The sequence below is a fragment of the Rhyacophila brunnea genome, unplaced genomic scaffold (assembly GCF_057557595.1).
Source record: "Rhyacophila brunnea isolate RB1 unplaced genomic scaffold, BYU_Rbru_1.0 scaffold_16, whole genome shotgun sequence".
Taxonomy (NCBI): domain Eukaryota; kingdom Metazoa; phylum Arthropoda; class Insecta; order Trichoptera; family Rhyacophilidae; genus Rhyacophila; species Rhyacophila brunnea.
In genome coordinates, this window is record NW_028232816.1 from 38,551,419 (window position 1) to 38,578,145 (window position 26,727).

Here is a 26,727-nt window from a genome sequence, read left to right on the forward strand (position 1 = left end):
ATATTTTGGATGAGCTTTTGTCGATTGTAATTTTGAAGGATGCTTGTAGATCCCGAATCTGGGGGGTCTGAACAGGATGCCAGGCACAAAAAGCCAAAAACAAATCAATACCATTTGCAATTAACTGTATTATTAGTTTAATGAAAACAAATAAGCTGACTGAAAAAGCTTGGTGTGAACTATTATGTTGAATCTCCATAGCCTGCATCCACCCTTCGCCACCGACACACACCTGGTGACATTACATCGCTGTAGTATTGGTTTGTCGAATAGACCAAATGTCAAGTGTCAAATGTAGAGACGAAAAACAAATTTCATTATCCTATATTTAAAAACATGGAAGTATTTAAATTGTTGTTTTTACAGCATATGAATGCTGTATTCATTACAAATTTAAAGAAAAGGATGGTTCTGGTCCATTTAGGTACAAAAAATCATTCTGCATTAAAAGGTCGATTTCGACAAACAATCCTGTCTTCTTCTTCTTCCACCCTGTCACGTCCCAACATTGGGGCATAGGGCAAGCACAAGTTGGCGCCACTTCCCTCGGTCCATCGCCAACTCCTGCGCCTCCCGCCATGTCAGACCTGCAGCACGTAGGTCGCTTTTGTAGCACCGCTGCAGGGTGAGGGAGGGCCGCCCACGGCGACGGAACCCTTGAGGCTGTACCACAAGGGTACCCGCACTCTTTGGCGGCATCCGGAATACGTGTCCCAGCCACGTAAAACCTAATCCTATAGCGACGATTAATTGGCCACCACGTTCACATGATTTTACATCGGCAGATTATTTAACCTCAAGGGTATCCAGTAATTGATTACATATTAATGTTCGCGAAATCCAAATAAATATACAAAAATGATATTAAAAGACAACGCATCTGCTCTGCATCTATAGGCGGTATTCGTCCGACATCATATTTCGTAACAATTGCTAAAAAATAAAAATAATTAACACGTTTTATTTATGAGCTATTTAAGGCGATACATCAGTGAAACGGCAAATAATTTTCAACTATAAGCGCGACGAAATTTTGGACTCGCTGCCATTCGGAGAGAGAACGTCGAGCTGGAAACACGCCAATTTGTTTCGTGATGGCGACGGGGGTATTAATTCTTAAATCGTGTAAAGATGACTAAAAACGTTAACCATTTACTTGAAAAAGAAAACATGTGAATGAATATATTATTATTGTTACTAATAGAACAATAAATGGACGCATTTTGGATTTATATGACAAATTATATTTCGTTTGGCATGCGTCATTTGCACCCGCGATCCGCAATCCGCGCATCGCCTAGCCACGATCTTTTTAGACCGTGCCTCAACTGAGGTATAGCCTTAAGATTAGTACAGTACTAAACACTCCTGTTATTATTATATTACGCATAACTGATTAATCGTTTAATAAATGGTTCTTATTGACTCTTCCTTTCGACATTACAAGTAGACCTATTATTAACTGCGTTGAAATATATTTATAAAATCACTACGAAATGGAATCTGATGTCAAATTGATAGACAAATGATTGGATATCACGCGACGGTTTCTTTGTCTGCAAAATAGCATAACCACAGACGACCGGCTAACAAAAGCCGCGCAAGTTGTATAATATAAAAAAATAATCGATATGCCGGCTGACCCAGTGAGGAAATAAGGCTTTACTAGAGCTACGTACTGGAAATCGGACAGGTGACTAGCGGTGGAAATTGTAGGTAATGTTTCTACGAGCGATAGATTCAATTGTTTGATTTATAATGAAATATGTGAAGCCACAGTAAGGCAAATTGTTACTGTTGTAGTTTGAAAGGTATGAAGTCATGTAATTTGTGTTATGTAACTTAATAATAGAATTTAGTAGATAACGACGAAGAAGATTGAATATACTTTGAATAACTCAGTTGAAAAAATTGTTTGAAAATCAGTTGTGATATTTATGCACGTTTACAATATTCGGCAGCAGCATACGACAGCTGAAATGGAGATGGGCGGGGCACATTGCTCGCCGAAAGTACGGCCGCTGGACAAATGCCGTCATCCAATGGTACCCAAGGGGCACGAAACGGCCAGAGGGCCGCCCTAAAAGCCGGAAAAAAACTGATAAAGTTCGGCGGAAATACGTAGCAGCGAACGACACAGCACCGAGAGAGTTGTAAGAAGCTCGGGGAGGCCTTCACCCAGCAGTGGATTGACCCCGGCTGATAATTATGATGATGACAATATTCGAGTCAGTGTTGCCAACTGTCGTTGACAAAAACATGCCAGACGGGGTATGAAAACCAGCTATTTTGCATGGCGCTACATTTTGTGAAAATTAAATTTCAAGTAAAATTACTTATTCCACCGAGAACGATGTCAATACATTTGCTTTCACGTATCGAAAAAATGTGCAAAAATATGAAAAAATAGGGATACGTGTGAAAACCACACATTTTAAGAGAAATATAATATTTCAAAATTGACAACACAATACCTATAGTATTATATTTCTTGTTTGAAGACGAGAGCTTCTTTCTTGTAGGACAGACATAGAGAATTATTAAAAAACATACCCTTTAGATGAATATTTGTTAAAATATTATTTTATATACCTACGCGGAAATTTGGAATAATATACAAAAACGTTAAATAATGCATGCCATTGTTTCATCGTGTTTTATTTTTCACTAAAATATGTACCGACCTACCTGCATTCAGTATGGGATAGTCAGAAATTTATCATAGTCATATTTATAATAGTCAAAAAATGTAATAAAAAGGGTCAAATCATAATGTTGAAATTTGAGACAAATTTGTTTAGGAACGATAATTTTTTTGTTAAACTTGTCTATTTGGTTGAAATTTAAAAAAAAAAGTGAATAAATCAATGCATGAACCACTAATGCATTCACTGATTTAAAAAGACAAAGTGAAGGCGCATTCATAAAAAATTGGAGCTTTGGAAATCAAAATTACAAAAAAAATAAGTTTGCCATGTTTCCACTTTTAAATTTCTGTGCGAAATATATTGAAGCAAACAAAAATCTATTTACTGAGTTCATGGTTAGTTTGCTAATGTACTTTTCATATTATTTTATTAACAGTAAAAAAAGTTGCGCTGCTTTGTTTCGCAACTGTTAGATATTTTAAATATATGGTTGTGCGTTGCAATTTGATGTGATACCGTTTTCATTTTCGTATTAGTACATTGTTGACTATTTAAAAAGGTGTCCGTATTATTTAATGAAATAAAGGGGAGGGGAGGCGTCAAGATTAGATTTTTTTTTGAAAGGGAGGCGTAGTAACATAAAGTTTGGAAACCACTGGACTAGAGTACTAGAGGGTGTGATCGAGAAATTTCGTCTAGAGAATTCTTGAAAATTCGAGAAATTGTTAAAAGGCAAATAATATCAAAGGGAATAACACTAAATTTAAATCGAATCCAAAATATGCAAACTTTACCTCTCAACGTTTTGGAAGGAAAAAACAAACATAATAATATGTAATAATATGTTGTATTTTGTATACATACTACATATTATGCTTATAGATATTTATTGGGCATTAATTACTATGGTTGCCAGTTGGTACCTATTTGTTCATACGCCGCGTGGTAATATGGTGATGTGAATAGTGCAAATAAATCAGACAGAAATCGACATTATCGAACAAGAAAATAATTATGATGAATCAATTTTCCAATAACAGGGTAAAAAGATAATTTTGACGTTTGTGTTTTGAGTTCATTCAACCTGTCGCCCTTTTGGCTCGCGTGATCTTCTTTCTTTTCCGTCTATAATATTTTTGTTTTTTTTTCTGGCACACTCCTGTCACTACACTAGACGAAATTATTTGTAAACTTGCGCTTGTAAAAACAATGCAGTTTTATTATTTCAAAGAATATTATTATTATTGTCGTGGATTCTGTGAAGTCTTTCTCGTGTCGGATACGGACGGTGGTGACCGAAGCAAAACAGCTGTTTTATTATTTCTTCGGATTGATTGACATAATGCTTCTTCACTGGATACTTTACAATTCTAATTAATACATTTCTTAAAAAAACCCACTACGTTTTAGTAAGTACATTACTAGGAAGTGAATATACATAATTTGAAAACACTTTTGAAAAACCAAAAGAAAAAATCTGCTCGCTCTGCTGCGGGATACGAATCCGCACTGATGTGCTCTACGAAATAAGTAAATAATATATTGTGTCCTAATCTAATTGCGACGAAAATAAGCGAAGCGCTTTCTAAATTGCTTTATTGTTGGCTTTTGTATGTTAAATCAAAGTATTACTAATTACCTTAATTAAAATCCTTTCTGGATTAACCATAGTACTAAAACTAAAATGTCATATGCATATATATGATAAAGAAACCAATCTGGGTGATTCTATACAAAAATGCTACTAAATAAAATAATTTAAGCCAAGGAGGAACACATTGCATTACCCGCTACTTTTATTTTTTCAAATGGGACGAACCGTTCTACGACCATGCCGATGGCATGGTACAATTATTGCATTTTCAATCGATCCGTGATTAGGTCTTGGTTTTATTGAAGAACTCGGAACAATTTTTGGTGGGTTATAAGAAAAAAAATTAAAACCTCAATAAAAAAAAAAATTACCACTAATATCGCCTGGCAACATCGACATTATATATCTTTGTGACCCCTGGAACCTATTCCAATTGTCAGATTGCGTTCCGCATATTATGTATACGAAAAGTCTATGGGATCCTGGTCTATAACGTACTTGCATTTGCTAATAATTTAATAAACTTTTTTTTATCCAACGAACATTATTCGTTGAAAAAAAATGTTTATTATGAAGTGAATGATACCAATGACAAAACTATGTATGTGACAGTGATTGTCGGCTGTGATTTACTTATCCAGTATCAACATTGACAGTGATCTAGTATTGGTCACCTATTGTGTGCTTCTTCAAACTGAATAAACTTATTATATTTAGCCGAGGACACTGAGCCAGACGAGCACACACGGGGGGTTTGGGGTTCAGGTTTGGACATTTCACGGACGGTTCACATGGATGTATTGTGCAGTGACGTCCCTAGACAAAATGCCGCCCCTAGGCAGCGCCAAAATACCGCCCATATACAGTATTTTTTATTATCCTTTCATCACTCCAATATCTAAGAAATGTGTTGTATGGATACATTACTAACAAAATATATACTTACCACTATTAATTGTAATGCCATCCTACTTCAATAAACAATATTGCTAGTCCACGGTTTCAGATACATTTAAAAATACACCTGGCAACATTCAAAACTCGCGAATGACTGGCAAGAATAGTGGATAAATACTATAATTCAAATATAATTCGCAAATCTGCACGTGGCATTGCTGGTCATCAAGGACGTGACGTCCAAGGACGACGGAAGTAAACTATACATCGCGAACCCGACAAAAAATTACAGCCTTGTTAAATATATTTTGTTTCTAACCAGTGAGCTGATTTTTTTAATGGAAAGATATTTCCATTATTACTAAGTTTAGGTACCTATTTCTATATAGATCTAATAATTCTCCTCGACTTGCCGCCCTTCTAGTAACTGCCGCCCCCAAGCGACGCTCAATTTGCCTACCCCTAAGTGACGTCACTGGTATTGTGACCTCGCCGGGAATCGATAAGAAGGCAGATTGCGATTTATTTTGGTGCACATGAATTGCATAAGGTAGATAATTCTAATTATAGTTTTCTCTCGCTTGGCGTCGCTCTAACTATGTCATATTTTCTGTCAAAACTATCAAACTTCACGCTTATAGCGTTATATCACACTGTACGCATATATCCTGTTATTTTAATTAATGCATTGTTTTTCCAATAAGAATTGACAGTTAATAAAATAGGAAAAAAATAGCGGTTGTCTATTGTCTAAGGCGGTACAAGTCGGTTTACAGGAAGCCAGGCGGGAACCGCGTCAATTTTTATAGCCGATTTTGGCAAAATTCATGAATTCAAGAATGAAAAGCTAACCTAATCTAACAAAATAACCCAGTACTTATATCGGCTATTTTCAAAATTTGTTTGCCGCTGGCTTCTTGTAAACCGACAAGAACCAAAATAGCAAATCGTGTAAAATAATTAAAATAAAATAAACAAAAACGAGTATTGTATAAGATCAAAGTATTAATAGATAAGTAGGTATAACACGTATTCTAAAATACACTTCCAGTTCCAGTTTTACTATCATTTCAAACATAAATGGGAAAATTGTAAGCATCCGTGAAAGAATTTGTTAACAGACACTTTACAGAGCGTTTCCGCACTTTCAGGAGACTATTAAAAAAGAAATCGAGATGTTTCCGATGTCAGACAGCGCGTTAAGCCGCCCTCGAGCATAATTAAAGTCTCCACGAATATTCCTTCCCCTAAATCATTAAAAAGAATTACAACTGAAGCCCTGAGCCCTGGCAGAAAGACGGTTAAGATGGTGAACGCATCGGATCTGATGCATTATTCGTCACTTAGGGTTACATCGCAGTAATGGGGCATGCGAGCACCCCGAATTTTAGTGGGGTTCCCAGTGTCCCGAAAGAACAGCTTACGGAAGAGATTTATGCCAGTTACAAGGGGGTTTGTTCTTATATTATTAAAATTTGGTAGTTACATTTGGAAAATAAGATGCGAGGGAGATTCTGCCCTGATGAAATATTAATTCAATTAAAATAATATGTAGGGTGCAATAGATATTTTAATATTACTGGTGGCACTTCTATAAGGTTATATTATGATTTAATGATACCATAATCATATTTCAACGAAAAGCACTTTTTTTATTCGATTAATAAATTGCTGTTTTTTAGGTTGTATATAGGTATATCATTCTATAATGTCACCATTGGTGATTCGCAAGCGTATCGGTGTCATTTACCACAATGCAGGTTTCAGTGTCAGTAAGCAATACCAATACATTAAGTACCTATACCTATCTATGGTAGGTACCCATGGTTAGAGTTGTGTTTCGGGAATTTCCCGGCAGGAATTCTCGAGAAATTTTCGAGATTTTCCATCCCGAATCTCGAGAATCTTTTCTCGAGATTCGGGATTTCTTTATTATCAAATATTAATTGAAAAAACGATTTTCTATGTGAAAAAAGCAGACAGAAAACACAACACGTTCCAAGACTGATCGGGGCATTAACACAATCAACAAGCCAATGTGACAAAGCAACTCAAAATGAGCACAATGTTTGCATCAGGGAATTTTGTATCTCAAAAGCGTACGCGATTGTCAGACGACGTAGCGATTGACAGTCTGTGTTTTTTGAAATCCTATTTTAATAAGTATTGTTTTGAATTATTTTTGTTTTCCTACTTCTATTTTGTTTGTATTACATAAATAAAAAAAATCATATTTTTTTTGAATTTGTCTGTTTTTACTCTGATTTTCGGATATTTACAGGTTTTTTTAAATTTCCCGATATCTCGAGAAAATTTCATCATTTCGGGCAATCCCGAATCTCGAGATTGAGATTTTCTCGGGAAATACCCAACTCGACCCATGGTGCCATTGTAGAATGATTTACCTATACATGATTAGAATTTTTTTGAATACTACCTACGGCAATTTGCTTTGATTTAGTTGATTCTAAACCTTTTTCATGTCACTGCACATGTAAAATTTAAATATTTTCGCGGCACACCTGAATAATACTTTTTTCACACTTAATTATGTACCATATTTAGCGCATTTGACTTACAATCACTATAAATCAAAACATATGTGCTAAACTACCGTCAAGCAACAATCGAAAACTTAATTTTTTTAATGTTACTGAACGCCAATAAATTTGCGCCGCAGACGACTTTTAGTTACATACATACGAGAAGGACAAATTTGAAAAAAACACACTTTCCAATCGTTCGCGGGATAACAGGGTTCTCTATCGGCTATGAAGAGCATGGCCCCCACATCCTGAAGCGGGCCCCCAGGCTAGAATTTTTGGCGGCCCCCATACCTATCGCTAAGGATAAAGGCAATGTGACGCTCTACAGTAGCGTTTTCCAAATGGTGTACGCGGTAAAATTAATATATGTATTTAGTGTTTTTTTTTGTATATTTTATTACATCCATTTGAATTATGGAGTTGTCGGGTATCGATACAAAATTAAAAATTGCATCGTCCAACCACATAATTTTAAATAATAACATTATTGGAAGAAAATAGCGCACATTTGTGATGTGTGTTTATCTCACTTATTCGGTCGACTTGCCACGCTGGGCCCTTCCTGAGTCCGGGCCCCCAGGCTAGAGCCCAGTCAGCCCCCCCCTTGTGGGAGCCATGATGAAGAAGGTAGGTTACATTGAAAAAAATAAATTCATAATTGCAGAAGTTTACCTACAATAATAAATTTTAGTTTTTAAAACAATCTATTTACAAACAACCGCATAAATCAAAGAGCTTCATGAATGTAGCACGCAAACACTGAAAATAAACTATTTAAAATGTCATGTAACCCCGTACAAAAATAATTAATCATCCCACAGACAGCGAAAAATTAATCCCTTCAGTTTTCACGGAGCAAAGGTGACCAAAGAAGTTCAACATTTATTATTTTCTTAAACGATGCCTGTTGACTTATTAATTGTACTTAGGTACCTTTCCGGTACATGTCATGTTCATTATTTTTTTTGACCATGTCCGATCCTAATAAGATCATATGTGCGGAGGCAAACAAGGTGGAGGTTTGTATTAAGGCCATGCATTAGTTGAGGCACGGTCTAAAAAGATCGTCGCTAGGCGATGCGCGGATTGCGGGTGGCGGGTGAAAATGACGCCTGTCAAACGAAATATTAATTGTCATATAAATCCAACATACGTCCATTTTATGTTCAGTTTATTGTTCTATTAGTAACAATAATAATATATTCATTGACATGTTTTCTTTTTAAAGTAAATGGGTAACGTTTTTAGTCATCTTTACACGATTTTAGAATTAATTGACCCGTCGCTATCACGCAGCAAAGTGACGTGTTCCCGGGTCAACATTCTCTCAGTGAATGGCAGCGAGTCCAAAATTTCGTCGCGCGTACAGTTGAAAATTATTTGGCGTTTCACTGATGCGTCACCTTAACAGATTTTGTTTTTACGAGAAATGGACGTCAGCCACTTGCTTAACCTATTAGGTCCATACCGTGACTCAAACACAAATTTAAAAACAATATGTGTATTTGCCATTCCCAGGATTCGAACCTGGGACCCACGACGCTATGGGATGACGCTTCAGACGCGCGGCCATTGTGGGTGCAATATTAATTTAGCCTTTCCTAACTAAAAAAAACCGTCTAGATTTTTTGAGTAGGTAAGTATATACATATTTTATAGATCTGTGGGTCTATTCTATACGTATCGACCGCTAAACTCTAAAGTGATAAATATTATCAAATTTAGAGTAGGTTGGTATCAAAGTATTAGCACTTATTGTAGCACTTACAATAAGTTGTTGTAATTGTTGCAATAAGAGCAATATTTTAACAGCACCTCTCTTGCTGCTGTTAAAATGTAGCACTTATTGCAACAATTACAAACTACTTATTGTGATTGATATAATAAGTGCTAATACTTTGATACAAAGCTACCCTAAGTTTGATCATATTTATCGCTTTATCACTTTAGCGGTCGATAAGTATAGAATAGACCCACTGGTGTGGTAAAAATGTCGTGAATTATTGAGAACAAAAATTGAATACCTACCACATAGCTTGTAAAATTTAAATATTACCTAAATACGATATTATAAGTAGGTACGCAACTATAAAGAGGCTATGACGTGGTTCATCTCCACAAAATGTGTATTTTCTAACAATACTGGGCCATTAAAACCTAGTGTAGGTTGACCCTCCAAAAGATGTGTAGATTAACAATTCAATCAGCGATAAACGCGTTTGGAATCAGCGGGATTACGGAAACCAGAGGGGTTCTGGCTTACACAAGTTTCGTTTTACCAATCCACTTCCATTTCCACTGGCAAGTAGCTGGATACTTTCAATTTAATGGTCGGCGTAAATTTTGTAAATGGTAATAAACTATGAACATGATACCCCCTAGCAACTATTATTGTACCGAAATGGAAATAGGTATGTTGGAAATATTGTAGTCATGTAGTGATTCTAGTATGGCATAGCAGTGTTATTCCTACAGTAATGGATTATGGCAGGTAAATGATAGTTGTTATAGTACAGGGGTGGCGAACTTTTTTATGTATGCGTGCCAAAATTTCCCAAATATTATTTTTCAACTCTCAGACGTGCCGAGTATTTTTTCATGAGGAAAAATAGTTTAAAAAAATTCTATTAAAATAATGATGATGTTCTAGATACCACTCACAGAACATAGCAGACATGTTTATAGCTTCACTAACAAAAATCACTTTTTTCAATTACGCCAAACATTTCGGTCCACCAATTTTGAAACTGTCTGCCATAATTACTACTATTAGCTTCACCAAGTTTTTGTTTCTTATTTGGTGCAGTCATTTTTTGTGGGTAGAAATGAAATTGTTTGTTAATGTAAGTATTAATTCTTTTGGTTCTTATCGTACAAATTGACATGAGAATTGCTTCGGTCAGAGGATGCATTCTCTCTTTACAGTGGTTTCAAGTATTGTAAATCGATCAAAATTAGAGGTTCGCGGCGCGGCATTCCCCGCCGCCTGATGAGATAACTGAGATAATATTATATGTGACGCATAAAGTCTAAGGACCAACCTATGCATCTATATATTTAAATTAAACGTAATGCTTATTCGTGAACAGTATTTTTCTGCTATTTTTATACAATGCGATCTGTCATTTATTAATATTATAGGTATTTTTTTTCTTCCAACGCGTGCCATGCAAAATCATCTCGCGTGCCATAGGTTCGCCACTTCTGTTATAGTAAATGTATATGGATGGAGCATTCGGCCACTGGTACAAAAGATAAGCATGTTAATGCATGCAAATCTGATACAATATTCTAGCTTTATTATGGGAAAAACGCTAGCTTTAACGCCCATACGCCAGATGCGAATTTTGCAAGGAAGATGGCTATTCAAAAATGCCAGATCTGGTAAGAAAAACGCTGAGTTGGTAACGATGATCTGGGCCTATGGACATACTGAAAAAACATGTGATCCCTAGGCTTCGAAGACAGACACATGTCACTACTCCATGACGAAATCAAGGAGTGGGCTGTTATTTTTTTTGTTTATTGGTTCAAATAAATAATTAAGTGACAGCATAAAGCTCGACTTTAAAAACACCATCTCGCATTACGTACGAAGTAAAAAGAACAGATATTGCAGTAAAAAGCTCGGCATGCGGATCCATAACATCTGTTTGCAATAGAAAAACTTTTAAAATACTAAAGCTTGATTATAAACAAACCATAAAAGATTAAAATGGTTAATAAGGTGTTTCTAAGTGGGAAAAGGTCATTAGAATACGAATGACAGCAGTAAATAGTAGAGTTGCAAATGGAACCAGAACCGAACCAGGAAACCCAAAAATATTTAATTATTTAGGTACTGAACTTTTCTTCCGAATTGTTTTATTATTGTTGGTTATCTTATTATTTATTCATGATGTGGAGCCAGCTTTTAAAAAATAGTAATTATTAATATCATTTTACATAGTAGGTAAATCATTCTACATTGGCAAGTGTTTAGATGATATATTGGAATTGTTTGCTGCAATGCCTGTTGCAATCAATACTAGTAAATAATACCACTACAGCTGCAGGCCGTTTTAGCAGTACTCTCATACTCATGGTGCGGGAATGGGACGACCTGGACTCCGGACAATTGGACGCCGCACTGTCGTATACACGTATACAGAACGTAGACGAGGTATTCTAATCAGTTTCTATCTACTACTTAGTAGTTTTAATTCACTTTACTCTTAACATAACGTATTCTTTATTGCGGATTGAGAATTACGAGTACCATGCCTAAGGCTTTATATAAAATAAAAAACTCTTTTTTCGTTGGAACTTAAAACATATGCACGATTAAATCATTATTTACGTCTGCATATTTACATTCTCACCAACTATTAAATCATAATATAATCATTTAAATATAAATAATAATATTAAATATTTTTTTAAGTACATATAAGTACTGAACGTCTATTTATTTTCGAATTCCGTGGCGTCCAGTTGTCCCGGTGCCAAATCGTCCTAGACCCCATGGTGCAACTGCATGATGATTTACCTATAGGCAATGACATTGATATGGACGAAGCATCTGGGAAAAAAAATGACACTCACTTTTTTGTCGGGTCTGCCGAATGGTATAATCTGTTCTAACGCCATTACAATAAAGGTGATATTGCTATAAATTCCCGATGCATTTTGTCGTGTCTGCCAAATGGTTCGGTTCGAACGGGTTCGCTCAAATGAACATTGACACTAGAAACACTGTTTTAACGCCATTACAATAAAGGTGATATTGCTATAAATTCCCGATGCGTGATATCGCATAATGGAAATTGCGTGACGTCTACCTATACATGTGCAAATTTACTTTCTAGCTACTTTACTGAGTGCGTTGTCCATTAATAATGTCATTGCCTATAGGGGACATTACGACGTATATATTTTATGAAGTTTTTAAAAAAAATATTTAGTTGAATCTCTACAAAGTGGGGTGTCAATATTTTAGACCTGATAAGTAATATCTGGAAAAATATTAAAAACATCTATATTTTTTATAATATGAAGGTGGGTAGGTGGTATGTATAATGAGGTAAGAATAGAGTTTTTTAAGAATCAAAACCGAATTGTAGAACAGGGGCGATTTTTGACTAGATTTAAACAAACCTCATTCGATTTTCCGCTGGAACCAAGCCCCGAAACGAACTTTGAAATAATTGATGGTTCCAACAGCAGTAGCTTCTGAATGACAGGAAAATACTGGTTATTGGCCCACGTGCGGTATTATAAAAGTCGAAAATTAAGCTTGCAGTAAACTAAGCTTGAGCAATCTTTGTAATACATAATATATGTGTCATCAGTGACGTCCCGTGGGGGTAGGCAGATTGAGCGTCGCTTGGGGGCGGCAGTTACCGAAAGGGCGGCAAATCGAGGAGAATCATTAGGTATATATAGAAAGCTACCTAAACTTAGTAATAACACTGGTTGGAAACAAAATATATTAATTATGTACTATAAAAGTTTTAACAGGACTTTATTTTTTTGTTGGATTCGCGATGTCTAGTTTACTTCCGCTGTCCTTGGACGTTACGTTCTTGGTGAACAGCAATGACACGTGCATAGGTACCTAATTTAAAATGTATCCAAATATATTTGCCAGTCATAGTTTTGGAAGTTGTCAGGTGTATTTTTAAATGTACATATCTGAAACCGCAGACTCGCAATATTGTCTATTGAAGCAGAGATTGCATTTAAATAAGATTTAGTGGTATACCTATATCTTGTTGGTAATGAATCCATACAACACATCCGCACAACTCCACATTGCCAGAGGTATTCCCGCGTAAACTTAGAGAAACGTTTGAAAAAGTTTTGAATTATGTCTGAGGCTTTGAACCTGTGTGTCAAATTGATAGTTTTATTAATGGGACGGGTGAACTTTTGCCAGAAACAATAAGTGCTAATATATCACCCAAATTCAAATACTGCACAGTCACCTCAGTGGATGTGGAACGGTCCTTTTTCACTTATAAACATATTTTGAGTGATCGAAGACACAATCACCGAACATTTGGAACAGTAGATACCTGATTATTAACGTTTACAAGAGTAACAAAATGTTAAGGCTATACTTCAGCTGGGGCACGGTCTAAAACGATAGTGACTACGCGACGCGAAGATTGTGCAAACGACGCGTGCAGAACAAAACATAATTTGTCATAAAAATTCAAAATGCGTCCATTTAATGTTATGTTTATTGTTCTATTAGTAATAATAATAATATATTTATTGACATGTTATCTTTTTCAAGTAAATGGGTAACGTTTTTTAGTCATCTTTACACGATTTAAGAATTAATTCCCCTGTCGCCATCACAAAACAAATTGACGTGTTCACAGCTCGACATTCGCTCTCCGATTGGCAGCCAGTACGAAATTTCGTCGCATCTATAGTTGAAAATTATTTGCCGTTTCACTGAAGTATGCTCATAAATAATTGTTAATTCATAATTAATTAATTACTTACTTATTGTATGCTGATTTTTAAATAAAAACACTTAAAACTACTATTTTTATTATTTAATGTTGCATATTTTGACATTTTTCATGCATATTTCTAGTTTTTTTATGTTGCATATAATCCGGTCTCTGATGATTATTATTAGCATATTTTGTTACGCACATTAATTGTAATCAAATTTAACGGAGGTGAAGCGATTATGAGAGAAAAAACAATACAGCTAGGTATTAAGATCGTCATGCTGCTACCCATAATCAGTCAACTCATCTCATAATAATATGGCTAACCATGAGTAATGTCAATACGTAAATGGGTGGGTCATTTAATACTCGTTAGCTCATTTTGATGACGAACCATTTCATGAATCCGATAGCCAAAGCCGCACCAATAATGACGTCTTATTTAAGAAATAGGAACATAAATGACTAAAGATACAAAACAGTATCAATAGTTATGGTTCCACCAGCATGGCCCCCAGGCTAGGATCTTTGACGGCCCCGCTACCTATCGCTAAAGATAAATGCAGCGTGCCGCTTTACAGTAGCGTTTTCCAAATGGTGTACGCGGTAAAATTAATGTGTATATTTAGTGTTTTTTTTGTATATTTGAATTCATCTATTTGAATTATGGAGTTGTCGATTATCGATACACAATTAAAAACTGTTACAACTACATAATTTCTTAATAATAATAATAATATTGAAGATATATACCGCCTGTTTTTTTACTATTCGAGAGAATTTGTGATGTATGTTTATATCACTTATATGGTCGATTCGCCACGCCGGGCCATTCTTCACCCCGGGCCCCCAGGCTAGAGCCCTGTCAGCCCCCCATTGTGGGGGCCATGTCCACTAGTATAAGTTGTCCGCTGAGTGAGGGCGCTTGACACTTTTTATGTTGGATCGTAATCGCATAAAAATAAGTAATATAAATAACCAGCTGTTTATATAAAATTTATGTTCATACATAAAATAATATGAGCTAGGAACATCATCAAAACATAAGTAATGGTGTGCGAAATTCTATGGACCCTCCTCGTTGAAGAATTTAATAAAAGCAATCTAATCATATTATTATCAACGCTGCAACAATGCTACAAAAAATATATATTGCACTCAGTCTCCTCTTGCATTATTTTGAAACTGTTTCGCAGTTTTATTGCAATATTTATTACGTTCAGGGGTGTGATAACGTTGGGCTAAAAGCATATTAGTAAATCCACAAAAGCTTCGATAAAAATATATTTTATTAAAATTTAGGGAAAATTAAATTAAGTTATTAGAAACGTAAGTATAATGGATATAACGATTTAGTAGACAACTAATATAATATTATGTATTTATAATATTATACTATTGTACAACTTGTTTACTTCAAGAATATACCTATACCTCGAACCTACGTATGTGATCAAGCTAATGATTTACATTTGGGATAATAATAAATTAGTCGATACTATCGAATAGAATTAATTTACACACGTGGGCGGCTCTCGTGGTGCAGTGTGTAAGGCGCTGGCCTTCCGCCCGAGAGTTCTGGGTTCGACCCGGTGAGATTGTCACCATAGTGGCGCCATAGGCGATTCGCGCGTGTATTGAATTGCTTGCGACAATGCCTGTTTCAATGCTAGTAAAAAATACCACTACAACTGCAAGCCGCATTTGCCGTACCCATGGTGCCACTGTAAAACGATTTAACTATACCTACCTAATGCACGTGTTGTGCCGCTAGATGCCTATAGTAGGCTGATGTGCCACTTAAAGTATAATCCAATATTTATAAACAAGTTTTAAACGACATTATTCTATATTTAGATATAATACAAACACAATGAAACTTAATAGTATATAGGTAATCTATATTGCAAGAGAATTTTACGAATGTCGAACTTCAACCAATAGTTGGTAATAACTGAATTACAGCCCCCCACAGTGCATTGCATAGATCTGCCCCTAAGCAGATAGTATTTCGTCGATTTTTATTCACGGAGGGCGCGAAAATCCATCCACTGACGGCATCGATAAAACTAAAATAAAAATAATAAAACCATTCAATCTTGGCCATTTGGCACGGACTCCCGCAGGTATTCAATCACTGCCAATTTTTAGGGAATCCGTGTCTAAATCAGATATGCCAGTATTTGTTACTGGAATTTAACAATGCGCTGTTGGATTGAAGTTATTTTTATCAAGTACCAATCGATAAGATTTTTAACGGCATCCTAGTCGTTGGTATGCCTTAGTCGTTACATGAGAGTAAGGAGGGTTCTACAGTTGAAATGGGAACGATTAGTTATCGATATGTGACAATGTGTTTTTGGAACGTATTAGCTGATGGCAGGTACCGCCTGCCTTCTCGAAATTGGGTAGCCTCGTTTAAATACGTAATTTTTGTTACAATTCTTGTTTGTACCTATATTAATATCAGAGATAATTTCGCATATTTGGCTGACACACGCCGGTTCTGGTTTGTTTTCGGACGACGGTCAATATGGGTATCACTACATACCTACTAAATATTTTGCTTTATTTTGATTCATGAGACACGTCTACCCGGAGCGGTTCTGTCCAGCGAAGGTTCAATTAATATGATTTTAATAAAATTATGACCGTTATATTTTAAAATACAAAACTTTACCACAACCAAGTGCTATTTACGTATTAATTAGTTTTTAGTCCAATTAGGTTGAAGGGGAGGAAAGGATATTATTACAATATAGATGTTATGGCTACTAATAATAATCAACTATAGACATGATTGATAAAAATCCTACGAGCACATCAATAACATAACATTTGACTAATAACCAAGTAGCCTTTTGTAAATTGAATTTAATATTAGGGAACTACTGATTCAACACTCGCATATATATTTCATCCCCTAAGTGAAAGTATATAAGCAAAAAAACCCACCAGGTGTTCACAGATTCTGAAATAGATTATGCCCACCGCTATTTAATGATTTGCATACACAGAATGAAATCTAAACGAAAGCAATAATTAATTATAATTAAAGGACTCGTGTTTATTTTGTCAGTTTTTCACGCAGCATTTGCAAGGAATGGTGAAAGGGGACGACCGCCATTCATTCTTTTCGCACGTGCCGAATTTAAAATACTGCCAATGATATTAGAAATGTTTTGCTATAGTTGTGATCTCTCTCTCTCGCCCTTCCCTATCTCTTTCTTTTAGGCCTTCCGCTCACGAGAATACTAAAAAAAGACGAGATCTATCTAGCTAATGTATTTCAATGGCGGATCGCTAACGGCAAAACTGGAATCACTCAGTTTCAAAACGTTCGCTACTAAACTGAGGAGACGCGACATGCTAGTCTCCTAGTCTCTCAGTTTCCAGTCTCACATAAAACAGTGGTGCCAACATCAGCAGATTCGATGAAAAATCATATTTTCTCACCAAAATTGGTAGCACTGAACTGAAGCAATAACAAGCCAAGAACGTCACAAGTAAACAATGGGCGAACCGAATTTTAATTTAAAATTTGTGGCAGAAGTTGAGAAATACCCCTAACTAGAGCTAGAACTAACCTCAGAATATTCCTGTAAAGATATTACGGAAAAAAGCTTGGAATGATGTAGGAAAGACAATGTGTTTTGCATCAGTCATTGGCCAGTTTATGAGTTTAATCACCAACCAGTTCGTCGGATTTTAGTTTCTCCATGAGCGAAAGGCCTAAGTTCTACTTGAATACGAAGCTCACTAAAAAGTTCTGCATTGAACATTTCGACTCAGATGCATTTTATAAATTTAATTCTGCTTGTATGCACTCTGCATGATAAGGAAAGAAATGTGAATATAAGAGATGACAGATGAAAACCGGAGGTAAACGTAAAGAATAAAAAAAATATATTAAAAATTCGACTTTCATTTTGTTAATGGGTGGACTCGGTGGAATGGGTCAACTCCTTGGTTGGAGTCAGTTGGAGTGTATACCACGCGGCACCTGAAAAAATCATTGTCGTTTACTAGGGTCTGTATCCTCTTCTACGATTTTCTCGAGGTCTTCATCGTCGGACCGGAGCAATCGCACTACATTGCATAGTCATTAATAATGGCGAAATCGGTTCATCTGCTCCAAGTTCTGCAATGCGACTGCAGTCGCGATTCCAACGTCCCATTCCCGACAAAAAATTCACTTCAATACTTAGCATGCCACTTAGGACTTAGGACCATCTTCACAATAAGTGATACGAGAAACAAGACCGCGTGATGCGCTTGGCACAGGCGACTGCACCATCGATATGTAGAAAGTCAATGGCGTGGACATAACTGTTACCAAGACGTGGTTCGGAATAGTTTAGGGAGTTTAGGTGTACTTCAAGCTAGGCCACGACAGAAAAAGACTCCTTACAAAGCAACAATAGACAGCGGGTGGAAGGGGAGCATTTGTATAACTGTGGTACTGAGCACAAAATGCTCACTATTCGAGTACGTCTCAAGCGAATGACTCCAGCATGACAACGGTCGTGGAGTTTCTTGAAATAATTGGAGGCACCGGCACGTCACACTTCAGCAGACGCCAAAAACGAAATGCTGACGAACAAAACATATTATCCAACATATTTTTTCCAGTCATACTTATTAAATTGGTGTCATAGTAGGTACCATTATATTATAAGTCACAGGGGTGATTAGTGTTCGCCATGTTTAGAAACTGAGCCAATCGTATAAACACATTGACTTGATAAAATATACAAACATGATTGAAATAAACCCCAAACATTTGGATTATTTGAAAGAAAGGTAAAACTATCGTATGTTTCGCGTATTTTATGCATTTCGAAGAACTATACATACTCATTAATCATTAAAATAATAATACAACATTTATGGCCAGAAATTTATATCGGATTCCCTGTATTATCAGAATACCTGAAACTAATCAGAACCGGAATGAAAATACCTTTGAAACAAAATCGTAATTTATTCTGACACGAAACCGTACATTGCCAGCACGTATTTTTCTTTTAAATATATTATATACCTACATTAGTATATAATATTCTCTTTAACACGATACCGGTTGTGAGGCCCAATGCCAATAGTGTATTTTTAGTAATATAAGTGAAACAAGCACAAACACCCAAGCTTTGAGAAAATCACATTATCTATAAAATATCTAAAATAATTATGATATTCAATTAATAATTTTAGATATTTTATAGGTATAAGAATATTTTTTATCGATTATGGTGTTGGCGTAGACAGGGTTTAATGAATTTAAAAAACTAACCAACACCACCTGTAATAATATTATGTACTAGCTGAGCCAGCTGGCTCTCGCCAGTCTGTCTCGCTAGGTCTTGCAGACAGCTTTTCGATATAGTGACTTGGTGTTGGATTTTACTATAATAATTGTAAAGTGTGTATAGACGGCGCCATAGTTTTCCCTTCGGGATGGATTTTCATTCACGTTAGACAACTGAAAATTTATCTGATTTGTCAGTTTTACGATCTGCATGTCGTAACTGCCAATACAAATTTGGAGTCATGTGCGTAGTCTATTCTAGAGTCTGGCCTTCTCAATATCATCTGACACCATTTCAGACTGCTAAGCCTAGCAGAACAGCTGGCAATCGCCGATTGATACCACTGTCATTTTAATTTTACTACAATATATGTGTAGGTATGTGCATTTAAATATGATAAATAATTATACATCTCAATCGTGATTATCATTAATAGCGATCCAATATAACGCGAATATTAATCTCTTTCGGGTCCCATTTACATAATAGAAAAAGGTTAGCAGCATAAAAATAAATTTAAACATTATTTTGTTTCATTGTCTATAAAAAATAAATGCTTAGAGCCATAGAATAATATTTAAAAAATCAGATTTTGATTTAAAAATTAACCTTTAACAATATAGTTTCCCGGTGCGGGATGTTCATATCGAGACAAATGTTGATAAATAATGAAGCAATACATATTATATCTGATAAGAATAGGAATTTATAAGACCTAAAGATGTGGAATCAGCTTAAAAAGGCCTTCATCCAGCAGTGGATTTATACAGGTTGATAACGATAATGACGACATAAATGGGTATGTATATAAAATCAGAAATTAAAAAAATATTGCAGTTTATATGACCAAGAAGAATAGAATTAGGTTGGGATAACCTTCATCCAGCAGTGGATTAATCTTGGTTGATGATGATAATGACGATATTATGAATGGGTAAATATAATATGAGCAATTTTGATAAATAAAGCAATTCATATGACCGACAGAAATTCAAACAACTTAGAGAGGCCTTCATCCACCGGTGGATTGATTCAGGCTCATAATGACAATGGAAATATAAATAGATATAATATAATATCACCGATTTTGATAAATACAGCAATTCAAATGACAGAAAGGAGTAGAATCAGGCATGGGAGGCCTTTATCCAGCAGTAGATGAGTTCAAGTCAATGATGATAAGGACGATAGAAATAGGTATAATATAGTAGTAGAATCAGGTTGCGGAACTCTTCATCCAGCAGTGAATTGATCCTGGTTGATGATGATGACGATATGAATATGTAGATAAATGTAATATCACCGATTTTGATAAATACATAAATTCATATCACAGAAAGGAGTAGAATCAGGCTAAGGAGGTCTTTAAGTAGTGGATTGGTTCAGGTCGATGATGATGATGATGACGATATGAATATGTAAATAAATATAATTTCACCGATTTTGATAAATACAGAAATTCATATGACAGAAAGGTGTAGAATCAGGCTAGCGAGGTCTTTATTTAGTAGTGAATTGTTTCAGGTCGACGATGATGATGATGATAATGATGATAATGACGATATGAATATGTAAATAAATATAATATCACCGATTTTGATAAATACAGCAATTCATATGACAGAAAGGAGTAGAATCAAGCTAGGGAGGTCTTTATTAAGCAGTCAGTGGATTGGTTCAGATCGATGATGATGATGATGATAATGATAATGACGATATGAATATGTAGATAAATATAATATCACCGATTTTGATAAATACAGCAATGCATATGACAGAAAGGAGTAGAATCAGGCTAAGGAGGTCTTTAAGTAGTGGATTGGTTCAGGTTGATGATGATGATGATGACGACGATATGAATATGTAAATAAATATAATATCACCGATTTTGATAAATACAGAAATTCATATGACAGAAAGGAGTAGAATCAGGCTAGCGAGGTCTTTATTAAGCAGTGGATTGGTTCAGATCGATGATGATGATAATGATAATGACGATATGAATATGTAGATAAATATAATATCACCGATTTTGATAAATACAGCAATTCATATGACAAAAATAAGTAGAATCAAGCTAGGGAGGTCTTTATTAAGCAGTGGATTGGTTTAGGTCGATGATGATGATAATGACGATATGAATATGTAGATAAATATAATATCACCGATTTTGATGAATACAGCAATGCATATGACAGAAAGGAGTAGAATCAGGCTAAGGAGGTCTTTAGGTAGTGGATTGGTTCAGGTTGATGATGATGATGATGACGATATGAATATGTAGATAAATATAATATCACCGATTTTGATAAATACAGCAATTCATATGACAGAAATAAGTAGAATCAAGCTAGGGAGGTCTTTATTAAGCAGTGGATTGGTTTAGGTCGATGATGATGATAATGACGATATGAATATGTAGATAAATATAATATCACCGATTTTGATAAATACAGCAATGCATATGACAGAAAGGAGTAGAATCAGGCTAAGGAGGTCTTTAAGTAGTGGATTGGTTCAGGTTGATGATGATGATGATGACGATATGAATATGTAGATAAATATAATATCACCGATTTTGATAAATACAGAAATTCATATGACAAAAAGCAGTAGAACCAGTCTATGCAGGTCTTTATTAGGCAGAGGATTGATCCAGGTTGATGATGATGATGATGACATTATGAATATGTAGATAAATATAGTATCACCGATTTTGATAAATACAGCAATTCATATGACAGAAAGGAGTAGATTCGGGCTAGGGACGCCATTATCCAACAGTGGATTGGTTCAAGTCGATGATGATACGATGGATAGAAATATGTATAATATCACAAATTCGTTGAACTAATAGTAGTAGAATCAGGTTGCGGAACTCTTCATCCAGCAGTGGATTGATCCTGATTGATGATGATGATGATTATGATGACGATATGAATATGTAGATAAATAACATTAAAAATTCAATACTGTCAAAAATAAATCAACGTAGAGAGGCCTTCATCCAGCAGTGGATTTATTGAGGCTCGTGATAATAATGGCGTTATATATAGCTAGGTAGATAATAATATAATATCACTGATTTTGATAAATATAACAATTCATGTGTAAGTAAGGAGTCGAATAAGGCTGAGGAGGCCTTCATCCAGTAGTGGATAGGTCTAGATTGATGATGATAGGGACGATAAAAATAGGTAGATACTATAAAATATGACTCATTTTGATAACTGTAACAATTCGTATTAATTTCTTTCATTATTTGCAATGGCAACTTTGTTAGTTTAATATGACTATATTATGATCTATGGAAATTAGTAGCCTAGGTAATTATTCAATAAAAAAATAGTGTGTGAACAGCCACAAATAAGTATTTAAAAAAATCAAATTTGGAATATCACGTTATCTATGATATGACGCACAGTGGCGGACGCACCTGTCAGATTTTTATTTACGCAGTGAATTGTACCTAGATTATTGTTTTTTCACCGGAAAAAAGTGCGCCAATGCCTACACTACGATATTTGAATAAAAATAATCGAATCCGTTTGTCAAATAAAGGATTAGAAGGTCTTAAGCGACGAAGACGTCATTCTGCTGTATGTTAAAAGAAGTATGGCGAATTGTATACGCTGTTTGAGAAAATATCAGTTATAAACGTCACGTACCTGTAAAATCATTGAAAATTTGTGAAATGTGGTCAATTCAAACGGTAGATGAATCGGTAGCGCACATTTTGAAGTGAAGATGTAAAAATAACAATAAAATGTCGCTTAAATGAGCCGTTAGTGAATTTTCCAAAATCTCTTAGGATAATAATAATGAAAGACTAGCTGAGCCAGCTGGCTCTCGCCAGTCTGTCTCGCTAGGTCTTGCAGACAGCTTTTCATCATAGTGACTTGGTGTTGGATTTTAATATAATAATTGTAAAGTGTGTATAGACGGCGCCATAGTTTTCCTTTCGGGATGGATTTTCATTCACGTCAGACAATTGAAAATTTATATGATTTGTCAGTTTTACGATATGCATGTCGTCACTGCAAATACAAATTTGGAGTCATGTGCGTAGTCTATTCTGGAGTCTGGCCTTCTCAATATCATCTGACACCATTTCAGGCTGATAAGCCTAGCAAAACAGCTGGCAATCGCCGATTGCTACCACTGTCATTTTAATTTTAATACAATATATGTGTAGGTATGTGCATTTAAATATGATAAATAGTTATACATCTCAATCGTGATTATCATAAATAGCGATCCAATATAACGCGAATATTAATCTCTTTCGGGTCCCATTTACATAATAGAAAAAAGTTAGCAGCATAAAAAATAAATTTAAACATTATTTTGTTTCATTGTCTATAAAAAATAAATGCTTGGAGCCACAGAATAATATTTTAAAAATCATATTTTGTTTTAAAAATTAACCTTAAACAATATAGTTTCCCGGTGCGGGACATTCATATCGAGACAAATGTTGATAAATAATGAAGTAATACATATTACATCTGATAAGAATAGGAATTTATAAGACCTAAAGATGTGGAATCAGCTTAAAAAGGCCTTCATCCAGCAGTGGATTGATACAGGTTGATGACGATAATGACGATATAAATGGGTAGGTATATAAAATCACAAATTAAAAAAAATATTGCAGCATATATGACCAAGAAGAGTAGAATTAGGTTGGGATAACCTTCATCCAGCAGTGGATTAATCTTGGTTGATGATGATAATGACGATATTATGAATGGGAAAATATAATATCAGCAATTTTGATAAATATAGTAATTCATATGACCGACAGAAATTCAAACAACTTAGAGAGGCCTTCATCCACCGGTGGATTAATTCAGGTTCATAATGATAATGGAAATATAAATAGATATAATATATTATCACCGATTTTGATAAATACAGCAATTCAAATGACAGAAAGGAGTAGAATCAGGCATGGGAGGCCTTTATCCAGCAATAGATGGGTTCAGGTCAATGATGATAAGGACGATAGAAATAGGTATAATATAGTAGTAGAATCAGGTTGCGGAACTCTTCATCCAGCAGTGAATTGATCCTGGTTGATGATGATGACGATATGAATATGTAGATAAATGTAATATCACCGATTTTGATAAATACAGAAATTCATATCACAGAAAGGAGTAGAATCAGGCTAAGGAGGTCTTTAAGTAGTGGTTTGGTTTAGGTCGATGATGATGACGATATGAATATGTAAATAAATATAATATCACCGATTTTGATAAATACAGAAATTCATATGACAGAAAGGAGTAGAACCGGGCTAGGGAGGCCATTATCCAGCAGTGGATTGGTTCAGGTCGATGATATAAGAATGATAGAAATAGGTATAATATCACAAATTCGTTAAACCGATAGTAGTAGAATCAGGTTGCGGAACCCTTCATCCAGTAGTGGATTGATCCTAGTTGATGATGATGATGATGATTATGATGACGATATGAATATGTAGATAAATAACATTAGAAATTAAATACTGTCAAGAATACAATCAACGTAGAGAGGCCTTCATCCAGCAGTGGATTTATTGAGGCTCGTGATAATAATGGCATTGATAATAATATAATATCACTGATTTTGATAAATGTGTAAGTAAGGAGTAGAATAAGGCTGAGGAGGCCTTCATCCAGCAGTGGATAGGTCAAGATTGATGATGATAGGGACGATAAAAATAGGTAGATATTATACAATATCACACATTTTGATAACTATAACAATTCGTATTAATTTATTTCATTGTTTGCAATGGCAACTTTTTTAGTATGGAAATTAGTAGCCTAGGTAATTATTAAATAAAAAAATAGTGTGTGAACAGCCACAAAGAAGTATTTAAAAAAATCAAATTTGGAATATCACGTTATCTATGATATGACGGACAGTGGCGGACACACCTGTCAGATTTTTATTTACGCAGTGAATTGTAGCAAGATTATGGTTTTTTCACCGGAAAAAAGTGCGCCAATGCCTACATTACGATATTTGAATAAAAATAATCGAATTTGTTTGTCAAATAAAGGATTAGAAGGTCTTAAGCGACGAAGACGTCATTCTGCTGTACGTTAAATGGAATATGGCGTATCGTATACGGTATGTAAGAAAATATCGGATATAAAAGTCAAGTACCTGTGAAATCATTGAAAATTTGTGAAATGTGGTCAATTCAAACGGTAGATGAATCGGTAGCGCACATTTCGAAGTGAAGATGTAAAAATAACAATAAAATGTCGCTTAAATGAGCTGTTGGTGTATTTTCCAAAATCTCTTACGATAATAATAATGAAAGATTCTTACTTCAAAGAAAACGAATAAGACTGAAAAAGTTTGCACTTGTTTGTCGGAATGCCCATTGCATACTTAAACAATTATGGTTTAGTTTAGGCAGGGTTTAATTGAATTTTAAAAACTAACCAGCACTAAGCTAATAATTGTATTCTTAGATCAATGAAAATAAATAAGTATGACTGACAAAGTTTAATGTAGGTACACTATTTATGTCGAATCTTAACAGCCTACCTCCACTCCTCGCCACCGATAGGTAACATTAGAATAATATGTGTTTTAAAGCGGCTCTCGTGGTGCAGTGCGTACGGCGCCCGCCTTCCACCCGAGAGTTGAGAGTTCTGGGTTCGATCTAGGTGAGGATACAATATTTATGTGTTGTTCTTAAAGCCTGGGTGTTTGTGATTGTTCAAAATTACTAACAACCACCTTGTACGACAAAGCAAGGACATGGTTATTAACAATTTATAAAAAAGAAGCAGAATATATTGAAGATGCTTGTGAGATAGTTGTTAATTTGCATACCTTTCGATATATAAATCTAATCCTTCCTCCAGTTTGCACAGTTAACAGAACCGTGGTAGCTATCGCATCAATCCGTTGCAGCGCCAACAACGTTTTGTATGGAGCACCATTGAACTATTGAAGGTAGGTACTGGATATCGAGGGATTGAATATTTAGGTCAGGCACCGTCAACGTTTTGGTTGCCTGGGTATGTAGATTTTTATAAGTATATTATTTTCGACTGTTGACTCACCTGCAAATAAAAGAAAAAAACATTATAGAAACAATACGTAGGTACATATATCCAAATGTTGACTGTATCTATTAGAATAGGAAAAAAATAGGGACATTCAGTAGATAGGTAGGATTTGTTGAATTTGGAAATATTATTAAATTTGTAGTCTACAAAAACCTAACCCAACATACTTTTTCACCCGACCAAAAAGACAGTAAAATCCTAC

The 26,727-nt window shown here is 35.2% G+C and overlaps 1 protein-coding gene and 1 long non-coding RNA gene across 2 annotated transcripts in view; one reads left to right on the top strand and one right to left on the bottom strand.

Moving 5' to 3' along the window:
• The window catches only part of Mcr (macroglobulin complement-related), a 157,221-nt gene that overhangs the window by 80,377 nt on the left and 50,117 nt on the right, over positions 1–26,727 (bottom strand). The window lies entirely within an intron of this gene.
• Positions 7,397–11,632, top strand: LOC147074692 (uncharacterized). Its single transcript, XR_015070223.1, has 3 exons — positions 7,397–8,716; positions 9,097–9,387; positions 9,435–11,632. It is a non-coding gene; the product is annotated as an uncharacterized LOC147074692 (long non-coding RNA).